Here is a 10058-nt window from a genome sequence, read left to right as displayed (position 1 = left end):
TTGGATGCAACCTACTAATCCAATTGAATAACTTATTGGGCAGAGAGCAGCAGTTAGCTTGTTACACAGCTAATACCTTCATACGAAACTGGATTTGTGGCAACTGTCATCACAATTTGATGGCTCATATAATGACCTACAGGCTACAAGCAGGATGGTAACACAATATATCGCCAAACTATAGAGGTATTTAACAAAACTAAAATACAAGATTCATTTTTTTCTTATTTGCATGGGTGTTTTTAGTACCTTAGGTGCCACTTTTACTATATTGTGGCTATCTCAGAGTGGTTTCTGTATTAAAAAATGAACTCTATTAGGAAGCTAGAGCAGACTTCAGTTACGCATAAAAGAAATGCAATTGCCGAGACGTGATAAGCATTTCAAATACTCATATTCAGATGATTATCACAAGTAGACAAGTAGTTACTTGAAATCATAGGGGTGTAAGCAGCTGAAAATAAACAAATGCTTAGTGTCATGCAGTGTTTTTCAAGCGCTAGCCAACTTCTAAGTTATACTGATTAGACCGTTGAGGTCCAAATGTTGATGAAACCACGTGTCCCAGTCACCAGTCCAGTTTTTTTCAAGCACTAATGGTTGGTTAGTTATTTCTATTGCAAAATTTACCTTGTCTGCAATCTCTGTACTTCTGACCACTCGTCATTGTCTCCATTTGAGGCAGAAGGAATTTCTGGGATCAAGTAAAGAGTTGTGTTGTAGTTTTTACATTAGAACAAGAACAATATAGAGAGCAGCAATACCATTGGCATCCTTTGTAGCCTGATTACTCTCAAGCAAAGCCTATAAGTAGTTTAAGAGGTTGAGTACAATGAGAAACATTTCAATCATTATTTGCAAAAGAAACATTTTGATCATATTGAGGAAAATCATAGGAGTGAAAGAAAAACAATATGTGCAAATAACTGAACCTCCTGCAGCTCCATCATGCTGCCCAAAGTATGCTTCGACGAATTCAAAATATCATCATATGCTTGCTCTATCTGCTTATCATGATTGCGACCTTGTTCGGATGGGTTCCTGCAACAGCACAGTAGAAAACAAACTGGAGTTTAGAATTCAACTTGAGACTTCAGAGTTGAAACAAAACCTGTATTCACATATGTAGCACCGATGCATATACAAATACCTTTATCAGAAACATGAAGATACGTGAATACATTATTTTCTCAATAAAAGTCACGATAGAATTCATGCAAGTTTTTTAGAAATAAATAAATGATGAGGCATACTACAATTCTAAAAGCAGTAGCAGTGCAGCAGGAACGAACATTCAAATTGCCCCACATTCTTGAAACTGTGCTGCTTTGCTCTCGTTCCAAAAAAACTCCGCTAAAGTAAAACTTGGAAAGATCTGGTTTTGCGTGAGCCGCCAACACCAACCAAACTTTACGTCACTGTGACAGTTTCAGCCTTTCGGTCCCGGCGACAGCCATGGCGGACGCGGGGGTGACGGGGGTGCTGGCCAAGCTGGGTGAGCTGACGGAGGAGGAGGCGACGACGCTGCTGCGCGTGGACGCCGAGATTCGGGCATTGCGGCAGAAGCTGGCCTACCTGCAGGCGCTCGTACGCGGGGCCGACCGCCAGCGCCGCGGCCGCGCAAGCGAGCTGCTCCTGCTCTGGCTACGCGAGACCAGAGTGGTTGCTTTCGCGGGTGGTTCTGCCATACATAGCGGCGATGGCTCTTCCTCCCAGGACTACCATATCTACACAGAACAAGCATGCTCTCATGAAGTTGTGATGTAATATGTCACATGATTTTAATGTATAAGATTGCGAAGAGTAAATTAATTCAAATGAATTCATGGACATGGGACAACTATGTCTTAAAAAACAGAATCTCCTATGTATCCTAACCATGTGTAATGACATGACAAAATGACACTTGTATATGAGCAATTAAAGCATCATACTACCTTGTAGAGTTCTCTTCGGCGAATACGTTGAATGATTTCTTTTGCTTTCTTCAGTTTATTGTTAGGAGCAGTCTCGTAGACACAGTCAAGTCCTAGCATTAGCTCACTGCGAGAGTATCAGCCATTCCAGACTCCAGGAGCTCCTCCCGGGTAGCCTGCCTGGCATTGGGCGCAGATATCCTCTTGAGCTCACTCTTGACGTTGTTGAGGTCAGATTTATACTCCCTCAGCTTTGCAAGCAAACCAGCCTTAATGCTAGGCTGTAGGCTCCTTGCCTCCAGGTCCATCTTCCAAATCTGCAGACACAAAACAAAAACATAAAATTACTTTTCCTCTAACCCCCAAATTGAAGATTAAGGCACATAAACATCTCGCAACTCCGTTGGAACACCAAAACTGCACCGACGGAAACGAAAAATCCCTAATCTCTGCTTTTCTACCCATTCCCCAAATGTCATATGTCTCGTTAGCCAAGGGGGTCCCCAAAACAGAACGCGTCGCGGCATCTATTTACCAGCGATTCAGCTTCCTCAACGTCGGAATGGATCTCAGAGAGCTTCTGCTTCTTCCTCTCTGCGGATAGACCCACCGAAATCAGACCAAAACAAACGATCAACAAAAGCAAGCGTTCCAAGCGGCGCAACTGACGCTCGGCTGCCTGGCCGGCGAGCCTCGCAGCTGGCCCTCGATGAAGGAGGTGGTGGAGACGCTGGAGCGGGTGGAGGCGATGAAGAGCCGGGCGCGCGGCGCGCGTACACCGCCCGGTTCCTGCCCCCCGACGACGACCATGGCGCTTCGCCGATGGCCCACCTGCCTGGTCACCCCGCCGCCGCCACGAGAAAAGGCAACGCCTCCGCCTCCGCCTCGTCCTCCTCCTCCACGGTGTTGAGGTCGATGCGCGTCATGGCCCTGGAGCAAACGGCAGCAGAGCGATGGCGAGGCGATGGATTTGTTTCGTGACCCAGCGCCTGTTGCTGCTGTCGGTCGGCGCGGAAGAAGCCGAGCTCGGCCCAATGCCGCGGCGCCGGCCGGGAATAGCTCGCGGGTCACGAGCTGCTGCTGGTGGCAGTGGCGAGGAGGAGGCGACGGCGTGGCGTCCTCGTCCTCGTCCGCGCCGGCCGCGTCGCTGTCGCTCCGGATGAGGATGCTGAACTCCAGCACGGCCGGCGTTGAGGGCAAGGAGAGGGTTTCGGGGGAGATGGGAGGTCGGGGGCGACAGTTTCCAGATGAGAGGGTTTCGGGGCGCGATAGGAGCGAGATCGGTGTGCGTCTCTGCGGGATCGAGGAGTTAGACTGAAACGTAAATCGGACGGCTGGGATTACAGAATGGTAGAACGGATGGTTGAGATGGTAGAATGGCAGAACGAGAAAAGGCAGGCTACCTTTAGAGCCTTAATAAGTAGTGTAGATATATATATATATATATATATATATATATATATATTAATAAACAATGTCGTTATATACATTACAGCAATCGTTTCCCTATGGGCTAACCAAAATCAGCTTTATCATGGAATTATTTAGTATAACATTGTTTGTACATTATTGGAGTTTTAGAAATAGGCATATATACAGTTCCTCAGATATTTAGCAATGCCTTAAATAATGGCAACAAAGATCACAACTTGATTAATGAAGTGATGTTTCTCATGCCAGAATTTGTTTTAGGGTCTGTTTGGTTGGGCTGTGGCTGTGAAAAAAGTTGCTGTGGGCTGTGAGCTGTGGAAAAAGCTGCTGTAGACTGTAAGCTGTTAAAAAGCTAAAAACTGTTTGGTGGAAACCACTAAAAGTCGTTAAAATTCTTCGATATATGTTTTCACAGTTCCATCTGAAAAGCCACTAAAAGCAGGTCTAGGGGTGCTTTCAGATTTGCACTACGAGAAAGTTGGCTTTTAGAAAAAGCTGCTTCCTAGATCCAGCCCTTTGGTTGGCTTTTGGCTTTTATGGGGCAAAAGCCAAAGCCAAAAGTCAAACCAAACACACCCTTAGATATGAGTTCTGTACACAAACAGACGATGAACAAAGCCATAATATATTTAAAGCAATGTGTTGTAGTAGTGTCAATGATTTTTATTTTATTATAGTATCTGGTGCCTTGTGTGGCTGCACTTAGACCCTGTTTGGAAGCACCCAGTTTTTAAGAAACAGGTTTATAGAAATTGAAGTGGTTCCAAACATACTAGTTAATGACTCAATTTTATAGAAATTAGATTCCCAGTTTCTTGAAGACTAATAAACTGACTTTTCCTATCTAAAAGATAAAAATTGGTTTCTAAAAAACCGAGTTGCTTCCAAACAGGGCCTTAATATAGTGAGGAGCAGCAATTTAATTTTGTTTCCTAAAAAAGAGACTACCCAGGATGTCTAAGAGCACCTAGGGGGTGAATAGGTGATCCTGTAAAAATCAACTCTAAACAACACAAACTTGGTTTATAAAATGTTAGTGAAGTCAAAACTATGGTGATATGAGTAGAGAGGAAGAGGACTCTTCACTTGATTGTTCCTTTAGAACGTGCATTAAACTTAGGAACAATAGTGCAAGTATTAAGTGAGAACTCTAAGGAAGAAAGCAATCACAATAGAAAGATGCGCAAGTGACACGATGATTTTATCTCGTGGTTCGACCAATGCCTACTCCACGTTGTGGTGACCTCCTTTGGTCAAGGATTGCACTCAATCCCTCTCAAGTGATCCAAAGATCAAACTTGAGTATCATAGTTTTCTTCCTTTTCACAAGAAGTCCCTTTGTGAGGAATCTCCACAAGTTGGAGTCTCTCACCCTTACAAGATTGATCACAATTAAACCACAAGAGTAAGGGAGGGAATAGAAACACACACGAGAGCTAGAGTCGTAGCAACGACACGCACACACGTCAAGAAACGAGCACGCAACACGACACAGCAGAGTCACAGCTCAAACAAGTGCTCAAATCTCAAACACAATAAATCGAATGCGTGCTTGCGGAGTCTAAGAATCTTAGGATGTTCAGTGGAGGCTTGGTCTACTGTTTCATGCGCCTAGGGGTCCCTTTTATAGCCCCAAGGCGGCTAGGAGCTGTTGGAGCTCCATTTGGAAGGTCGTTGTTGCCTTCTGTCCGTGGGTACATCGGACTGTCTGGTGTGCACCGGACAGTGAACAATACGCATACGGAACGCGGCAAAGAATCCCCTGATTGGCTGGTTTCTGCTTCTAGGGTGCACCGGACTGTCTAGTACTGGGCACCGAACTGTCCGGTGCGCCTGTCGATCGTTGCTCTGCGCTGACGTGTCCACCAGCTGTTGCGCGGCTGGTACACCGGACTGTCTGGCGCCTCACACGGACTGTCTGGTGATTTTTAGCCGACGTAGGCTGAAAAACCCGAGAGCAGCGAGTTCGGCCGGACCGTGCACTGTGCATCGGACTGTCCGGTGGGTGGCACCGGACCGTCTGGTGCAACGCAGTCCAACGACTTTTCCCTGTTTCTTCCTTTGTCTTCTTTTGTTTCTTTTGGACTTGACTTAGCTGAGTCCCTGGCACTTAGACAAATATGATTAGCACCCAAATCAATTTACTCAGTGTCTAGTACATACCTTTTTGATTGAACCATATAGATTCCCACTAAGTCCTGTTCCGAGCTCATTTTGCCTCAAACACTTTTGCTCAACATCACGTTAGTTCAAATATAATGTGTTGTGCATTTAATCACCAAAACAATATAGAAATGGCCCAAGGGCATATTTCCCTTTAAATCTTCCCCTTTTTGGTGATTTATGCCAACACTTCAAAAAGGAACTCAAAATGAACTAGCATATCCAAAAGAGCTAAAAAGAGCAATTGATGTCAAATTGAAGACGAATAAAATCATCAAAGGATTTGACATATTTGGATCACTTTTGCCACCACTAGATTTATTTAGCAAAACAAATTCATTTTCCTATCTTTATGTCAAAAACACTTGTTTTGGCAAATCAAATGATCTTTCAAGAATAGTTTTGATCAACTACCAAAAACTCCCTCTTTTCCCATAATCGAATTTCTCCCCCACGAGAGAACTATTTTTGCAATAAGAGGGTTTTGATCAAACACAAAGAATTCTAACACTAAAATTTTGAAATTCACAAGTGGTTGGCTGATCCAGTTGCTTTAGCCTTAATTTCTCTCCCTTTGGCATTAAGCATCAAAACATACAAACTATTAGGCCCTTTAACCCCATTTCCTCACAAAAATGTCAAATAAGATCAAAGACAATGAGAAAAACACAGAGAGGGACTTCGAACAAGATACATTGATACCGGAATGCAGTGGAAGCCTATTCTTCGTCCAAGTCCACATGTTCCCTTTCAATCCATCTTTGAGACTATATCAAAAGTACTCAAGCAAACCCATTGGTCTCAAAGGATCAAGTTGTAGTACATCCTCCCCCTAAACATGTGCATCTTGTGCATAGGGACTTGTGAGGTCTAGGGATGACTTGTACAACTTGAGCACCAAAAATAAGCAATTAAAGACAATAATGCTTAAAGTAACATGATCAAAGGCATAAAACACATATATGCTATAAATCAATCCAAGCTTCGCGAATCTAAGACATTTAGCTCACTACGCAACCTGCAAAACCTTTTCTCATCTAAAGGCTTGGTGAAGATATCAGCTAGCTGGTACTCGGTGCTAATATGATAAATATCGATATCTTCCCTTTGCTGGTGGTCTCTCAAAAGTGATATCAGATGTCTATGTGCTTAGTACAACTGTGTTCAACAGGATTATCTGCCAAGCGGATTGCACTCTCATTATCACATAGGAGTGGGACTTTGTTCAAATTGTAGCCAAAGTTCTCGAGGGTTTGCCTCATCCAAAGCAGTTGCGCGCAACACTGTCCTACGGCAACATACTCGGCCTCAGCGGTGGATAGGGCAACAAATGTTTGTTTCTTAGAGCTTCAAGACACCAGGGACCTTCTGAGAAACTGACAAGTCTCTGATGTGCTCTTCCTATTAACCTTACACCCGGCATAGTCGGAATCTGATTATCTGATTAAGTCAAAGGTAGACCCCTTTGGATACCAGATCCCAAAGCAAGGCGTAGAAACTAAATATCTAAGAATTCGCTTCACGACCACAAGATGACATTCCTTGGGGTCAGATTGAAATCTAGCACACATGCATACATTTATCATAATATCTGGTCTACTAGCACAAAGATAAAGTAAAGAACCTATCATAGACAGGTATGTCTTTTGATCAATGGACTTACCTCCTTTGTTGAGGTCCAAGTGTCCGTCCGTTCCCATTGGTGTCTTTGCGGGCTTTGCATCCTTCATCCCAAACCTCTTGAGTGAGTCTTGAGTGTACTTCGTTTGGGAGATGAAGGTTCCTTCCATGTGTTGCTTCACTTGGAATCCAAGGAAGTAGTATGTCATTGACATCTCGAATTTTTGCATCATGACCCTGCTAAACTCCTCACAAGACTTTTGATTAGTAGAACCAAATATTATGTCATTGACATATATTTGGCATACAAACAAATCACCATTACAAGACTTAGGAAAGAGAGTAGGATCAGCTTTCGCAACCTTGAAAGCATTAGAAATAAGAAAATCTCTAAGGCATTCATACCATGCTCTTAGGGCTTGCTTAAGTCCATAGAGCGCCTTATAATTAGAGAGGCTGTAGACGTGGTCGGGATACCTGTCATCCTCGAAGCCAGGGGGTTGTTCCACATATACTTCCTCCTTGATTGGTCCATTGAGGAAGGTGCTCTTCACGTCCATTTGAAACAATCTAAACGAGTGGTGAGGAGCACAGACCAATAATATGCGTATTGATTCAAGCCTAGCTATAGGAGCAAAAGTCTCCTCAAAATCCAAACATGCGACTTGGGCATAATGCCACAAGTCGAGCCTTGTTCCTTGTCACCATCTCGTGCTCATCTTGCTTGTTGTGGAACACCCACTTGGTTCCCACAACATTTTTGCTTTGGTCGTGGCACCGGGCTCCATACTTCATTTCTCTTGAAGTTGTTGAGCTCTTCCTGCATGGCCAACACCTAGTCTGGATCCTGCAAGACTTCTTCTACTCTGAAAGGCTCAATAGAAGAAACAAAAGAGTAATACTCACAAAAGTTAGCTAAATGTGAGTGAGTGGTTACTCCCATGATGATATCACCCAAAATCTGATCCATTGGATGATTCCTTTGAATAGTCGCCCGGGCTTGAGTTGGAGGTGCTTGTTGTGCTTCTTCCTCCTTATCGTGTTCTCCATGTGCTCCCCCTTGATCCATGCCTTCATCTTGAGGTAGTTGTTCCTCATCTTGAGTTCGGGGATGCACCAGTGTTGAGGAAGATGGTTGATCTTTTTCTTGTTGTTCCTACGGTCGCACATCACCTATTGTCATAGTTCGCATTGCGACCATTGGAACTTCATCCTCATCTACATCATCAAGATCAACTTGCTCTGTTTGTGAGCCATTAGTCTCATCAAATACAACGTCACTAGAGACTTCAACTAAACCTGATGATTTGTTGAAGACCCTATATACCTTTGTATTTGAATCATAACCTAGTAAAAACCCTTCTACAGCTTTGGGAGCAAATTTCGAATGTCTACCTTTCTTTACCAGGATGTAGCATTTTGTAACACTATAAAAACCATCAACTAAAAATAATGCATCTAGATTATTAATGGTAAAAATGGTAATGCATTTTCTTTCAAGTGTTTAATTTTTTTACATTTAGAGTAATTTCGTTTGCTCATATTTGATTTTTGGATGTTTAGTAGATTTTCTTTTATATTGAAAATCCAATTCATTAATATAAAAATAATGGTCCAAAAATTAATATTTTAATTATAAAAATTTTATATAATTATTATGATTTTTTAGAATATTTAAAAATTTATTTATTTATATTTTTAAACAGAAAAGAAAACGAAAAAAGAGAAACCCTAGCCGTGTTGGCCATTTTGGCCCACCAAGGCCCAATCGCCGCGCGCCCTAGCCCCTCCTCCCTCTCTCTATGACGAGTGGGCCCGCCCTGGCCCCGTGTCCCCTCTCTCCTCTCCTTCCCTCCCGCGCCGCCGCCGCTGGCATGCGCCACGCCCTGTGCACGCTCGCCGTGCCGTGCGCCTGCCCTCGGCCCGCGCCCGTCCGCCTCCCGAGCCGAAAACCAAAGTCGTCGGTTCCTCTCTCCCTCCCCCACGTTCTCTCCCCCAATGAAAGCCACCATTGATGGCGTTTGAAGAATGCCGACGCCGTTACTCCCTCCCCGGCTCTCCCTCTCCTCCTCTCTCTATAAATAGGACCAGCCCGAGCTCCTCTCTCCCTCCCTGAGCTCGCTCTCATTCCCTCACTCTCTCTCGCGCGCCCTCGTCGTTCGCCGAACCGCCGTCGCCGGAGCTCGCTGGAGCTACGCCCCACACCCCGGCCGAGCCCCTCCCCTGCTCGCCGAGCCCTCCCTTCACACGAGCAAGAGCTCAAGGTAGAAGAAAGTCATTTTGCGTTTTGGCCCTCCGAATTTCTGAAAAATTATTTCTGTATTTTCTGTATTTCAAATGTATGTAAAAGAGATCCAAAAACCTTATGTGCTACTCTCCGATGTATGCGTGTAATCATAAACAAGCCTCGCAACAATATTTTGACAGGTGTATGAATTTATATTTCAAAAATAAATTATGTCACTAGTCACTAACTTGGTGATTTTTATACTAGAAATGGTTACGATTAATCTCGCTCTAGCGCATGAACGATATTTGTTAGTAGTGGTTTTAGTATAATTTTATTGATGTAAGAAAGTAGAAGAAATACTAGGCCACGTATTCTCGGTCATTTGAAAATATAGATTTTACTAGTCATGATAAATGTATTCATAAGTATAGCACTTAATTACTTTGAATTAGTAAAATACTTATTTATGTCATAATAACCATGATTATGTTATTAAAAGTCCAATTAGTAATTTACAATTAATTCTTAGAATATTAATGTTAGAAGAATTTCAAATAAACAATTTTTAGCTATACATATAATTTCTATTTAGAAATAAAAGGGATAAAACTCAAAAGTATTTTATTAGTAATAAAGCAATTATTTTCCATAAAGATTGTTAATATATGTTTATCTATATTATACTAGATAAAACTAGT

At 43.1% G+C, this 10058-nt stretch overlaps 1 long non-coding RNA gene across 1 annotated transcript; it reads right to left on the bottom strand.

Annotated features, from left to right (window-relative positions):
• Positions 1-601: 601 nt before the first annotated feature.
• On the bottom strand, positions 602-973 carry LOC103635273 (uncharacterized). Its single transcript, XR_557268.2, has 3 exons — positions 933-973; positions 765-804; positions 602-694 (listed from the first exon to the last, which is right to left on the bottom strand). It is a non-coding gene; the product is annotated as an uncharacterized lncRNA (long non-coding RNA).
• Positions 974-10058: the final 9085 nt, after the last annotated feature.

This window comes from Zea mays, chromosome 8 (genome assembly GCF_902167145.1).
Source record: "Zea mays cultivar B73 chromosome 8, Zm-B73-REFERENCE-NAM-5.0, whole genome shotgun sequence".
Taxonomy (NCBI): domain Eukaryota; kingdom Viridiplantae; phylum Streptophyta; class Magnoliopsida; order Poales; family Poaceae; genus Zea; species Zea mays.
Note: the sequence above shows the minus strand (reverse complement) of the source record. Positions and strands in the feature narration are given on the sequence as shown.